General features: G+C 44.5%; 10 non-coding genes across 10 annotated transcripts; all 10 read right to left on the bottom strand.

Annotated features, from left to right (window-relative positions):
• Nucleotides 1-3,646: 3,646 nt before the first annotated feature.
• Nucleotides 3,647-3,717, bottom strand: trnag-gcc (transfer RNA glycine (anticodon GCC)). The gene has a single exon. It is a non-coding gene; the product is annotated as a tRNA-Gly (tRNA).
• Nucleotides 3,718-6,902: 3,185 nt separating this feature from the next.
• Nucleotides 6,903-6,973, bottom strand: trnag-gcc (transfer RNA glycine (anticodon GCC)). Its single transcript has one exon. It is a non-coding gene; the product is annotated as a tRNA-Gly (tRNA).
• A 743-nt stretch (nucleotides 6,974-7,716) lies between these two features.
• trnag-gcc (transfer RNA glycine (anticodon GCC)) lies at nucleotides 7,717-7,787 on the bottom strand. The gene has a single exon. It is a non-coding gene; the product is annotated as a tRNA-Gly (tRNA).
• Nucleotides 7,788-8,530: 743 nt separating this feature from the next.
• On the bottom strand, nucleotides 8,531-8,601 carry trnag-gcc (transfer RNA glycine (anticodon GCC)). The gene has a single exon. It is a non-coding gene; the product is annotated as a tRNA-Gly (tRNA).
• Nucleotides 8,602-10,158: 1,557 nt separating this feature from the next.
• On the bottom strand, nucleotides 10,159-10,229 carry trnag-gcc (transfer RNA glycine (anticodon GCC)). The gene has a single exon. It is a non-coding gene; the product is annotated as a tRNA-Gly (tRNA).
• Nucleotides 10,230-10,972: 743 nt separating this feature from the next.
• trnag-gcc (transfer RNA glycine (anticodon GCC)) lies at nucleotides 10,973-11,043 on the bottom strand. Its single transcript has one exon. It is a non-coding gene; the product is annotated as a tRNA-Gly (tRNA).
• A 743-nt stretch (nucleotides 11,044-11,786) lies between these two features.
• On the bottom strand, nucleotides 11,787-11,857 carry trnag-gcc (transfer RNA glycine (anticodon GCC)). Its single transcript has one exon. It is a non-coding gene; the product is annotated as a tRNA-Gly (tRNA).
• A 743-nt stretch (nucleotides 11,858-12,600) lies between these two features.
• trnag-gcc (transfer RNA glycine (anticodon GCC)) lies at nucleotides 12,601-12,671 on the bottom strand. Its single transcript has one exon. It is a non-coding gene; the product is annotated as a tRNA-Gly (tRNA).
• A 743-nt stretch (nucleotides 12,672-13,414) lies between these two features.
• On the bottom strand, nucleotides 13,415-13,485 carry trnag-gcc (transfer RNA glycine (anticodon GCC)). The gene has a single exon. It is a non-coding gene; the product is annotated as a tRNA-Gly (tRNA).
• Nucleotides 13,486-14,228: 743 nt separating this feature from the next.
• Nucleotides 14,229-14,299, bottom strand: trnag-gcc (transfer RNA glycine (anticodon GCC)). Its single transcript has one exon. It is a non-coding gene; the product is annotated as a tRNA-Gly (tRNA).
• Nucleotides 14,300-14,427: the final 128 nt, after the last annotated feature.

Raw genomic sequence — 14,427 nt, 5'->3', positions numbered from 1 at the left:
ACGTACATGTAGTCGATTTTGCTCTATACCGCTCACAAGCCACATAATAGTAGTTAGAAGGAGAGGTGTGTGTGGAAAATCCCAGGACATAGTCACAAAGGCCAAACTCAACACAGTTGTCACTGACTTGTTGGATATTCGCTTCCCATTTAACAACTAAAGCCTTGCACAAAGTAAATCACCTAACACACTGGAAATCTACAATGGATTCACAAAAGTCTACTGAGAATGCATAAATGTCCAAACGGTAAGTGAACCCAAACTCAGACTTTTCAAGAGTCAGTTGAGAATTCTACCATGACCAGAGATTGCTGTCGACCTGGCAATCTCAAAAGAGATTTCTTCCTCACGGGGTTGCATATTTGTCAAAATGACTTGTTCAAAAGTTCCTGCATTGGCCGGGAATCGAAACCGGGCCTCCCGCGTGGCAGGCGAGAATTCTACCACTGAACAACCAATGCCTTGCAATGCTGAAAAAAACCCCACGGCTAGATATCGTATCAAAAATCTTTAATTCTAAGCATATTTCCCGCTTTGTGGGCTCAGTGACATTGTACACCCTAATAAAATCAGTCTTTCCCTCCCCGTCGGGGAATTGAACCCCGGTCTCCCGCGTGACAGGCGGGGATACTCACCACTATACTAACGAGGAGCAGGTGGGTTGGTTCTTTGAAAAAATGTGGAGCATTGGATACTATCCCTAAATTTGGAGAGTTGGGTGTTAACCCTTCCAACAAAAACATCTGTAGAGACTGAATGGTTAGAGCTAGAGACTACTATGACACATCTATGGAAAGCTGAGACCCTCATGGACACGTACATGTAGTCGATTTTGCTCTATACCGCTCACAAGCCACATAATAGTAGTTAGAAGGAGAGGTGTGTGTGGAAAATCCCAGGACATAGTCACAAAGGCCAAACTCAACACAGTTGTCACTGACTTGTTGGATATTCGCTTCCCATTTAACAACTAAAGCCTTGCACAAAGTAAATCACCTCACACACTGGAAATCTACAATGGATTCACAAAAGTCTACTGAGAATGCATAAATGTCCAAACGGTAAGTGAGCCCAAACTCAGACTTTTCAAGAGTCAGTTGAGAATTCTACCATGACCAGAGATTGCTGTCGACCTGGCAATCTCAAAAGAGATTTCTTCCTCACGGGGTTGCATATTTGTCAAAATGACTTGTTCAAAAGTTCCTGCATTGGCCGGGAATCGAAACCGGGCCTCCCGCGTGGCAGGCGAGAATTCTACCACTGAACAACCAATGCCTTGCAATGCTGAAAAAAACCCCACGGCTAGATATCGTATCAAAAATCTTTAATTCTAAGCATATTTCCCGCTTTGTGGGCTCAGTGACATTGTACACCCTAATAAAATCAGTCTTTCCCTCCCCGTCGGGGAATTGAACCCCGGTCTCCCGCGTGACAGGCGGGGATACTCACCACTATACTAACGAGGAGCAGGTGGGTTGGTTCTTTGAAAAAATGTGGAGCATTGGATACTATCCCTAAATTTGGAGAGTTGGGTGTTAACCCTTCCAACAAAAACATCTGTAGAGACTGAATGGTTAGAGCTAGAGACTACTATGACACATCTATGGAAAGCTGAGACCCTCATGGACACGTACATGTAGTCGATTTTGCTCTATACCGCTCACAAGCCACATAATAGTAGTTAGAAGGAGAGGTGTGTGTGGAAAATCCCAGGACATAGTCACAAAGGCCAAACTCAACACAGTTGTCACTGACTTGTTGGATATTCGCTTCCCATTTAACAACTAAAGCCTTGCACAAAGTAAATCACCTCACACACTGGAAATCTACAATGGATTCACAAAAGTCTACTGAGAATGCATAAATGTCCAAACGGTAAGTGAGCCCAAACTCAGACTTTTCAAGAGTCAGTTGAGAATTCTACCATGACCAGAGATTGCTGTCGACCTGGCAATCTCAAAAGAGATTTCTTCCTCACGGGGTTGCATATTTGTCAAAATGACTTGTTCAAAAGTTCCTGCATTGGCCGGGAATCGAAACCGGGCCTCCCGCGTGGCAGGCGAGAATTCTACCACTGAACAACCAATGCCTTGCAATGCTGAAAAAAACCCCACGGCTAGATATCGTATCAAAAATCTTTAATTCTAAGCATATTTCCCGCTTTGTGGGCTCAGTGACATTGTACACCCTAATAAAATCAGTCTTTCCCTCCCCGTCGGGGAATTGAACCCCGGTCTCCCGCGTGACAGGCGGGGATACTCACCACTATACTAACGAGGAGCAGGTGGGTTGGTTCTTTGAAAAAATGTGGAGCATTGGATACTATCCCTAAATTTGGAGAGTTGGGTGTTAACCCTTCCAACAAAAACATCTGTAGAGACTGAATGGTTAGAGCTAGAGACTACTATGACACATCTATGGAAAGCTGAGACCCTCATGGACACGTACATGTAGTCGATTTTGCTCTATACCGCTCACAAGCCACATAATAGTAGTTAGAAGGAGAGGTGTGTGTGGAAAATCCCAGGACATAGTCACAAAGGCCAAACTCAACACAGTTGTCACTGACTTGTTGGATATTCGCTTCCCATTTAACAACTAAAGCCTTGCACAAAGTAAATCACCTCACACACTGGAAATCTACAATGGATTCACAAAAGTCTACTGAGAATGCATAAATGTCCAAACGGTAAGTGAGCCCAAACTCAGACTTTTCAAGAGTCAGTTGAGAATTCTACCATGACCAGAGATTGCTGTCGACCTGGCAATCTCAAAAGAGATTTCTTCCTCACGGGGTTGCATATTTGTCAAAATGACTTGTTCAAAAGTTCCTGCATTGGCCGGGAATCGAAACCGGGCCTCCCGCGTGGCAGGCGAGAATTCTACCACTGAACAACCAATGCCTTGCAATGCTGAAAAAAACCCCACGGCTAGATATCGTATCAAAAATCTTTAATTCTAAGCATATTTCCCGCTTTGTGGGCTCAGTGACATTGTACACCCTAATAAAATCAGTCTTTCCCTCCCCGTCGGGGAATTGAACCCCGGTCTCCCGCGTGACAGGCGGGGATACTCACCACTATACTAACGAGGAGCAGGTGGGTTGGTTCTTTGAAAAAATGTGGAGCATTGGATACTATCCCTAAATTTGGAGAGTTGGGTGTTAACCCTTCCAACAAAAACATCTGTAGAGACTGAATGGTTAGAGCTAGAGACTACTATGACACATCTATGGAAAGCTGAGACCCTCATGGACACGTACATGTAGTCGATTTTGCTCTATACCGCTCACAAGCCACATAATAGTAGTTAGAAGGAGAGGTGTGTGTGGAAAATCCCAGGACATAGTCACAAAGGCCAAACTCAACACAGTTGTCACTGACTTGTTGGATATTCGCTTCCCATTTAACAACTAAAGCCTTGCACAAAGTAAATCACCTCACACACTGGAAATCTACAATGGATTCACAAAAGTCTACTGAGAATGCATAAATGTCCAAACGGTAAGTGAACCCAAACTCAGACTTTTCAAGAGTCAGTTGAGAATTCTACCATGACCAGAGATTGCTGTCGACCTGGCAATCTCAAAAGAGATTTCTTCCTCACGGGATTGCATACTTGTCAAAATGACTTGTTCAAAAGTTCCTGCATTGGCCGGGAATCGAACCCGGGCCTCCCGCGTGGCAGGCGAGAATTCTACCACTGAACAACCAATGCCTTGCAATGCTGAAAAAAACCCCACGGCTAGATATCGTATCAAAAATCTTTAATTCTAAGCATATTTCCCGCTTTGTGGGCTCAGTGACATTGTACACCCTAATAAAATCAGTCTTTCCCTCCCCGTCGGGGAATTGAACCCCGGTCTCCCGCGTGACAGGCGGGGATACTCACCACTATACTAACGAGGAGCAGGTGGGTTGGTTCTTTGAAAAAATGTGGAGCATTGGATACTATCCCTAAATTTGGAGAGTTGGGTGTTAACCCTTCCAACAAAAACATCTGTAGAGACTGAATGGTTAGAGCTAGAGACTACTATGACACATCTATGGAAAGCTGAGACCCTCATGGACACGTACATGTAGTCGATTTTGCTCTATACCGCTCACAAGCCACATAATAGTAGTTAGAAGGAGAGGTGTGTGTGGAAAATCCCAGGACATAGTCACAAAGGCCAAACTCAACACAGTTGTCACTGACTTGTTGGATATTCGCTTCCCATTTAACAACTAAAGCCTTGCACAAAGTAAATCACCTCACACACTGGAAATCTACAATGGATTCACAAAAGTCTACTGAGAATGCATAAATGTCCAAACGGTAAGTGAGCCCAAACTCAGACTTTTCAAGAGTCAGTTGAGAATTCTACCATGACCAGAGATTGCTGTCGACCTGGCAATCTCAAAAGAGATTTCTTCCTCACGGGGTTGCATATTTGTCAAAATGACTTGTTCAAAAGTTCCTGCATTGGCCGGGAATCGAAACCGGGCCTCCCGCGTGGCAGGCGAGAATTCTACCACTGAACAACCAATGCCTTGCAATGCTGAAAAAAACCCCACGGCTAGATATCGTATCAAAAATCTTTAATTCTAAGCATATTTCCCGCTTTGTGGGCTCAGTGACATTGTACACCCTAATAAAATCAGTCTTTCCCTCCCCGTCGGGGAATTGAACCCCGGTCTCCCGCGTGACAGGCGGGGATACTCACCACTATACTAACGAGGAGCAGGTGGGTTGGTTCTTTGAAAAAATGTGGAGCATTGGATACTATCCCTAAATTTGGAGAGTTGGGTGTTAACCCTTCCAACAAAAACATCTGTAGAGACTGAATGGTTAGAGCTAGAGACTACTATGACACATCTATGGAAAGCTGAGACCCTCATGGACACGTACATGTAGTCGATTTTGCTCTATACCGCTCACAAGCCACATAATAGTAGTTAGAAGGAGAGGTGTGTGTGGAAAATCCCAGGACATAGTCACAAAGGCCAAACTCAACACAGTTGTCACTGACTTGTTGGATATTCGCTTCCCATTTAACAACTAAAGCCTTGCACAAAGTAAATCACCTCACACACTGGAAATCTACAATGGATTCACAAAAGTCTACTGAGAATGCATAAATGTCCAAACGGTAAGTGAGCCCAAACTCAGACTTTTCAAGAGTCAGTTGAGAATTCTACCATGACCAGAGATTGCTGTCGACCTGGCAATCTCAAAAGAGATTTCTTCCTCACGGGGTTGCATATTTGTCAAAATGACTTGTTCAAAAGTTCCTGCATTGGCCGGGAATCGAAACCGGGCCTCCCGCGTGGCAGGCGAGAATTCTACCACTGAACAACCAATGCCTTGCAATGCTGAAAAAAACCCCACGGCTAGATATCGTATCAAAAATCTTTAATTCTAAGCATATTTCCCGCTTTGTGGGCTCAGTGACATTGTACACCCTAATAAAATCAGTCTTTCCCTCCCCGTCGGGGAATTGAACCCCGGTCTCCCGCGTGACAGGCGGGGATACTCACCACTATACTAACGAGGAGCAGGTGGGTTGGTTCTTTGAAAAAATGTGGAGCATTGGATACTATCCCTAAATTTGGAGAGTTGGGTGTTAACCCTTCCAACAAAAACATCTGTAGAGACTGAATGGTTAGAGCTAGAGACTACTATGACACATCTATGGAAAGCTGAGACCCTCATGGACACGTACATGTAGTCGATTTTGCTCTATACCGCTCACAAGCCACATAATAGTAGTTAGAAGGAGAGGTGTGTGTGGAAAATCCCAGGACATAGTCACAAAGGCCAAACTCAACACAGTTGTCACTGACTTGTTGGATATTCGCTTCCCATTTAACAACTAAAGCCTTGCACAAAGTAAATCACCTCACACACTGGAAATCTACAATGGATTCACAAAAGTCTACTGAGAATGCATAAATGTCCAAACGGTAAGTGAGCCCAAACTCAGACTTTTCAAGAGTCAGTTGAGAATTCTACCATGACCAGAGATTGCTGTCGACCTGGCAATCTCAAAAGAGATTTCTTCCTCACGGGGTTGCATATTTGTCAAAATGACTTGTTCAAAAGTTCCTGCATTGGCCGGGAATCGAAACCGGGCCTCCCGCGTGGCAGGCGAGAATTCTACCACTGAACAACCAATGCCTTGCAATGCTGAAAAAAACCCCACGGCTAGATATCGTATCAAAAATCTTTAATTCTAAGCATATTTCCCGCTTTGTGGGCTCAGTGACATTGTACACCCTAATAAAATCAGTCTTTCCCTCCCCGTCGGGGAATTGAACCCCGGTCTCCCGCGTGACAGGCGGGGATACTCACCACTATACTAACGAGGAGCAGGTGGGTTGGTTCTTTGAAAAAATGTGGAGCATTGGATACTATCCCTAAATTTGGAGAGTTGGGTGTTAACCCTTCCAACAAAAACATCTGTAGAGACTGAATGGTTAGAGCTAGAGACTACTATGACACATCTATGGAAAGCTGAGACCCTCATGGACACGTACATGTAGTCGATTTTGCTCTATACCGCTCACAAGCCACATAATAGTAGTTAGAAGGAGAGGTGTGTGTGGAAAATCCCAGGACATAGTCACAAAGGCCAAACTCAACACAGTTGTCACTGACTTGTTGGATATTCGCTTCCCATTTAACAACTAAAGCCTTGCACAAAGTAAATCACCTCACACACTGGAAATCTACAATGGATTCACAAAAGTCTACTGAGAATGCATAAATGTCCAAACGGTAAGTGAACCCAAACTCAGACTTTTCAAGAGTCAGTTGAGAATTCTACCATGACCAGAGATTGCTGTCGACCTGGCAATCTCAAAAGAGATTTCTTCCTCACGGGATTGCATACTTGTCAAAATGACTTGTTCAAAAGTTCCTGCATTGGCCGGGAATCGAACCCGGGCCTCCCGCGTGGCAGGCGAGAATTCTACCACTGAACAACCAATGCCTTGCAATGCTGAAAAAAACCCCACGGCTAGATATCGTATCAAAAATCTTTAATTCTAAGCATATTTCCCGCTTTGTGGGCTCAGTGACATTGTACACCCTAATAAAATCAGTCTTTCCCTCCCCGTCGGGGAATTGAACCCCGGTCTCCCGCGTGACAGGCGGGGATACTCACCACTATACTAACGAGGAGCAGGTGGGTTGGTTCTTTGAAAAAATGTGGAGCATTGGATACTATCCCTAAATTTGGAGAGTTGGGTGTTAACCCTTCCAACAAAAACATCTGTAGAGACTGAATGGTTAGAGCTAGAGACTACTATGACACATCTATGGAAAGCTGAGACCCTCATGGACACGTACATGTAGTCGATTTTGCTCTATACCGCTCACAAGCCACATAATAGTAGTTAGAAGGAGAGGTGTGTGTGGAAAATCCCAGGACATAGTCACAAAGGCCAAACTCAACACAGTTGTCACTGACTTGTTGGATATTCGCTTCCCATTTAACAACTAAAGCCTTGCACAAAGTAAATCACCTCACACACTGGAAATCTACAATGGATTCACAAAAGTCTACTGAGAATGCATAAATGTCCAAACGGTAAGTGAACCCAAACTCAGACTTTTCAAGAGTCAGTTGAGAATTCTACCATGACCAGAGATTGCTGTCGACCTGGCAATCTCAAAAGAGATTTCTTCCTCACGGGATTGCATACTTGTCAAAATGACTTGTTCAAAAGTTCCTGCATTGGCCGGGAATCGAACCCGGGCCTCCCGCGTGGCAGGCGAGAATTCTACCACTGAACAACCAATGCCTTGCAATGCTGAAAAAAACCCCACGGCTAGATATCGTATCAAAAATCTTTAATTCTAAGCATATTTCCCGCTTTGTGGGCTCAGTGACATTGTACACCCTAATAAAATCAGTCTTTCCCTCCCCGTCGGGGAATTGAACCCCGGTCTCCCGCGTGACAGGCGGGGATACTCACCACTATACTAACAAGGAGCAGGTGGGTTGGTTCTTTGAAAAAATGTGGAGCATTGGATACTATCCCTAAATTTGGAGAGTTGGGTGTTAACCCTTCCAACAAAAACATCTGTAGAGACTGAATGGTTAGAGCTAGAGACTACTATGACACATCTATGGAAAGCTGAGACCCTCACGGACACGTACATGTAGTCGGTTTTGCTCTATACCGCTCACAAGCCACATAATAGTAGTTAGAAGGAGAGGTGTGTGTGGAAAATCCCAGGACATAGTCACAAAGGCCAAACTCAACACAGTTGTCACTGACTTGTTGGATATTCGCTTCCCATTTAACAACTAAAGCCTTGCACAAAGTAAATCACCTCACACACTGGAAATCTACAATGGATTCACAAAAGTCTACTGAGAATGCATAAATGTCCAAACGGTAAGTGAGCCCAAACTCAGACTTTTCAAGAGTCAGTTGAGAATTCTACCATGACCAGAGATTGCTGTCGACCTGGCAATCTCAAAAGAGATTTCTTCCTCACGGGGTTGCATACTTGTCAAAATGACTTGTTCAAAAGTTCCTGCATTGGCCGGGAATCGAACCCGGGCCTCCCGCGTGGCAGGCGAGAATTCTACCACTGAACAACCAATGCCTTGCAATGCTGAAATAAACCCCACGGCTAGATATCGTATCAAAAATCTTTAATTCTAAGCATATTTCCCGCTTTGTGGGCTCAGTGACATTGTACACCCTAATAAAATCAGTCTTTCCCTCCCCGTCGGGGAATTGAACCCCGGTCTCCCGCGTGACAGGCGGGGATACTCACCACTATACTAACGAGGAGCAGGTGGGTTGGTTCTTTGAAAAAATGTGGAGCATTGGATACTATCCCTAAATTTGGAGAGTTGGGTGTTAACCCTTCCAACAAAAACATCTGTAGAGACTGAATGGTTAGAGCTAGAGACTACTATGACACATCTATGGAAAGCTGAGACCCTCACGGACACGTACATGTAGTCGGTTTTGCTCTATACCGCTCACAAGCCACATAATAGTAGTTAGAAGGAGAGGTGTGTGTGGAAAATCCCAGGACATAGTCACAAAGGCCAAACTCAACACAGTTGTCACTGACTTGTTGGATATTCGCTTCCCATTTAACAACTAAAGCCTTGCACAAAGTAAATCACCTCACACACTGGAAATCTACAATGGATTCACAAAAGTCTACTGAGAATGCATAAATGTCCAAACGGTAAGTGAGCCCAAACTCAGACTTTTCAAGAGTCAGTTGAGAATTCTACCATGACCAGAGATTGCTGTCGACCTGGCAATCTCAAAAGAGATTTCTTCCTCACGGGGTTGCATATTTGTCAAAATGACTTGTTCAAAAGTTCCTGCATTGGCCGGGAATCGAAACCGGGCCTCCCGCGTGGCAGGCGAGAATTCTACCACTGAACAACCAATGCCTTGCAATGCTGAAAAAAACCCCACGGCTAGATATCGTATCAAAAATCTTTAATTCTAAGCATATTTCCCGCTTTGTGGGCTCAGTGACATTGTACACCCTAATAAAATCAGTCTTTCCCTCCCCGTCGGGGAATTGAACCCCGGTCTCCCGCGTGACAGGCGGGGATACTCACCACTATACTAACGAGGAGCAGGTGGGTTGGTTCTTTGAAAAAATGTGGAGCATTGGATACTATCCCTAAATTTGGAGAGTTGGGTGTTAACCCTTCCAACAAAAACATCTGTAGAGACTGAATGGTTAGAGCTAGAGACTACTATGACACATCTATGGAAAGCTGAGACCCTCATGGACACGTACATGTAGTCGATTTTGCTCTATACCGCTCACAAGCCACATAATAGTAGTTAGAAGGAGAGGTGTGTGTGGAAAATCCCAGGACATAGTCACAAAGGCCAAACTCAACACAGTTGTCACTGACTTGTTGGATATTCGCTTCCCATTTAACAACTAAAGCCTTGCACAAAGTAAATCACCTCACACACTGGAAATCTACAATGGATTCACAAAAGTCTACTGAGAATGCATAAATGTCCAAACGGTAAGTGAACCCAAACTCAGACTTTTCAAGAGTCAGTTGAGAATTCTACCATGACCAGAGATTGCTGTCGACCTGGCAATCTCAAAAGAGATTTCTTCCTCACGGGATTGCATACTTGTCAAAATGACTTGTTCAAAAGTTCCTGCATTGGCCGGGAATCGAACCCGGGCCTCCCGCGTGGCAGGCGAGAATTCTACCACTGAACAACCAATGCCTTGCAATGCTGAAAAAAACCCCACGGCTAGATATCGTATCAAAAATCTTTAATTCTAAGCATATTTCCCGCTTTGTGGGCTCAGTGACATTGTACACCCTAATAAAATCAGTCTTTCCCTCCCCGTCGGGGAATTGAACCCCGGTCTCCCGCGTGACAGGCGGGGATACTCACCACTATACTAACAAGGAGCAGGTGGGTTGGTTCTTTGAAAAAATGTGGAGCATTGGATACTATCCCTAAATTTGGAGAGTTGGGTGTTAACCCTTCCAACAAAAACATCTGTAGAGACTGAATGGTTAGAGCTAGAGACTACTATGACACATCTATGGAAAGCTGAGACCCTCACGGACACGTACATGTAGTCGGTTTTGCTCTATACCGCTCACAAGCCACATAATAGTAGTTAGAAGGAGAGGTGTGTGTGGAAAATCCCAGGACATAGTCACAAAGGCCAAACTCAACACAGTTGTCACTGACTTGTTGGATATTCGCTTCCCATTTAACAACTAAAGCCTTGCACAAAGTAAATCACCTCACACACTGGAAATCTACAATGGATTCACAAAAGTCTACTGAGAATGCATAAATGTCCAAACGGTAAGTGAGCCCAAACTCAGACTTTTCAAGAGTCAGTTGAGAATTCTACCATGACCAGAGATTGCTGTCGACCTGGCAATCTCAAAAGAGATTTCTTCCTCACGGGGTTGCATACTTGTCAAAATGACTTGTTCAAAAGTTCCTGCATTGGCCGGGAATCGAACCCGGGCCTCCCGCGTGGCAGGCGAGAATTCTACCACTGAACAACCAATGCCTTGCAATGCTGAAATAAACCCCACGGCTAGATATCGTATCAAAAATCTTTAATTCTAAGCATATTTCCCGCTTTGTGGGCTCAGTGACATTGTACACCCTAATAAAATCAGTCTTTCCCTCCCCGTCGGGGAATTGAACCCCGGTCTCCCGCGTGACAGGCGGGGATACTCACCACTATACTAACGAGGAGCAGGTGGGTTGGTTCTTTGAAAAAATGTGGAGCATTGGATACTATCCCTAAATTTGGAGAGTTGGGTGTTAACCCTTCCAACAAAAACATCTGTAGAGACTGAATGGTTAGAGCTAGAGACTACTATGACACATCTATGGAAAGCTGAGACCCTCACGGACACGTACATGTAGTCGGTTTTGCTCTATACCGCTCACAAGCCACATAATAGTAGTTAGAAGGAGAGGTGTGTGTGGAAAATCCCAGGACATAGTCACAAAGGCCAAACTCAACACAGTTGTCACTGACTTGTTGGATATTCGCTTCCCATTTAACAACTAAAGCCTTGCACAAAGTAAATCACCTCACACACTGGAAATCTACAATGGATTCACAAAAGTCTACTGAGAATGCATAAATGTCCAAACGGTAAGTGAACCCAAACTCAGACTTTTCAAGAGTCAGTTGAGAATTCTACCATGACCAGAGATTGCTGTCGACCTGGCAATCTCAAAAGAGATTTCTTCCTCACGGGATTGCATACTTGTCAAAATGACTTGTTCAAAAGTTCCTGCATTGGCCGGGAATCGAACCCGGGCCTCCCGCGTGGCAGGCGAGAATTCTACCACTGAACAACCAATGCCTTGCAATGCTGAAAAAAACCCCACGGCTAGATATCGTATCAAAAATCTTTAATTCTAAGCATATTTCCCGCTTTGTGGGCTCAGTGACATTGTACACCCTAATAAAATCAGTCTTTCCCTCCCCGTCGGGGAATTGAACCCCGGTCTCCCGCGTGACAGGCGGGGATACTCACCACTATACTAACGAGGAGCAGGTGGGTTGGTTCTTTGAAAAAATGTGGAGCATTGGATACTATCCCTAAATTTGGAGAGTTGGGTGTTAACCCTTCCAACAAAAACATCTGTAGAGACTGAATGGTTAGAGCTAGAGACTACTATGACACATCTATGGAAAGCTGAGACCCTCATGGACACGTACATGTAGTCGATGTTGCTCTATACCGCTCACAAGCCACATAATAGTAGTTAGAAGGAGAGGTGTGTGTGGAAAATCCCAGGACATAGTCACAAAGGCCAAACTCAACACAGTTGTCACTGACTTGTTGGATATTCGCTTCCCATTTAACAACTAAAGCCTTGCACAAAGTAAATCACCTCACACACTGGAAATCTACAATGGATTCACAAAAGTCTACTGAGAATGCATAAATGTCCAAACGGTAAGTGAACCCAAACTCAGACTTTTCAAGAGTCAGTTGAGAATTCTACCATGACCAGAGATTGCTGTCGACCTGGCAATCTCAAAAGAGATTTCTTCCTCACGGGATTGCATACTTGTCAAAATGACTTGTTCAAAAGTTCCTGCATTGGCCGGGAATCGAACCCGGGCCTCCCGCGTGGCAGGCGAGAATTCTACCACTGAACAACCAATGCCTTGCAATGCTGAAAAAAACCCCACGGCTAGATATCGTATCAAAAATCTTTAATTCTAAGCATATTTCCCGCTTTGTGGGCTCAGTGACATTGTACACCCTAATAAAATCAGTCTTTCCCTCCCCGTCGGGGAATTGAACCCCGGTCTCCCGCGTGACAGGCGGGGATACTCACCACTATACTAACGAGGAGCAGGTGGGTTGGTTCTTTGAAAAAATGTGGAGCATTGGATACTATCCCTAAATTTGGAGAGTTGGGTGTTAACCCTTCCAACAAAAACATCTGTAGAGACTGAATGGTTAGAGCTAGAGACTACTATGACACATCTATGGAAAGCTGAGACCCTCATGGACACGTACATGTAGTCGATGTTGCTCTATACCGCTCACAAGCCACATAATAGTAGTTAGAAGGAGAGGTGTGTGTGGAAAATCCCAGGACATAGTCACAAAGGCCAAACTCAACACAGTTGTCACTGACTTGTTGGATATTCGCTTCCCATTTAACAACTAAAGCCTTGCACAAAGTAAATCACCTCACACACTGGAAATCTACAATGGATTCACAAAAGTCTACTGAGAATGCATAAATGTCCAAACGGTAAGTGAACCCAAACTCAGACTTTTCAAGAGTCAGTTGAGAATTCTACCATGACCAGAGATTGCTGTCGACCTGGCAATCTCAAAAGAGATTTCTTCCTCACGGGATTGCATACTTGTCAAAATGACTTGTTCAAAAGTTCCTGCATTGGCCGGGAATCGAACCCGGGCCTCCCGCGTGGCAGGCGAGAATTCTACCACTGAACAACCAATGCCTTGCAATGCTGAAAAAAACCCCACGGCTAGATATCGTATCAAAAATCTTTAATTCTAAGCATATTTCCCGCTTTGTGGGCTCAGTGACATTGTACACCCTAATAAAATCAGTCTTTCCCTCCCCGTCGGGGAATTGAACCCCGGTCTCCCGCGTGACAGGCGGGGATACTCACCACTATACTAACGAGGAGCAGGTGGGTTGGTTCTTTGAAAAAATGTGGAGCATTGGATACTATCCCTAAATTTGGAGAGTTGGGTGTTAACCCTTCCAACAAAAACATCTGTAGAGACTGAATGGTTAGAGCTAGAGACTACTATGACACATCTATGGAAAGCTGAGACCCTCATGGACACGTACATGTAGTCGATTTTGCTCTATACCGCTCACAAGCCACATAATAGTAGTTAGAAGGAGAGGTGTGTGTGGAAAATCCCAGGACATAGTCACAAAGGCCAAACTCAACACAGTTGTCACTGACTTGTTGGATATTCGCTTCCCATTTAACAACTAAAGCCTTGCACAAAGTAAATCACCTCACACACTGGAAATCTACAATGGATTCACAAAAGTCTACTGAGAATGCATAAATGTCCAAACGGTAAGTGAACCCAAACTCAGACTTTTCAAGAGTCAGTTGAGAATTCTACCATGACCAGAGATTGCTGTCGACCTGGCAATCTCAAAAGAGATTTCTTCCTCACGGGATTGCATACTTGTCAAAATGACTTGTTCAAAAGTTCCTGCATTGGCCGGGAATCGAACCCGGGCCTCCCGCGTGGCAGGCGAGAATTCTACCACTGAACAACCAATGCCTTGCAATGCTGAAAAAAACCCCACGGCTAGATATCGTATCAAAAATCTTTAATTCTAAGCATATTTCCCGCTTTGTGGGCTCAGTGACATTGTACACCCTAATAAAATCAGTCTTTCCCTCCCCGTC

This window comes from Salmo salar, chromosome 23, assembly GCF_965601325.2.
Source record: "Salmo salar chromosome 23, fSalSal1, whole genome shotgun sequence".
Lineage (NCBI taxonomy): Eukaryota > Metazoa > Chordata > Actinopteri > Salmoniformes > Salmonidae > Salmo > Salmo salar.
This window is presented reverse-complemented; position numbering and strand designations above follow the sequence as displayed.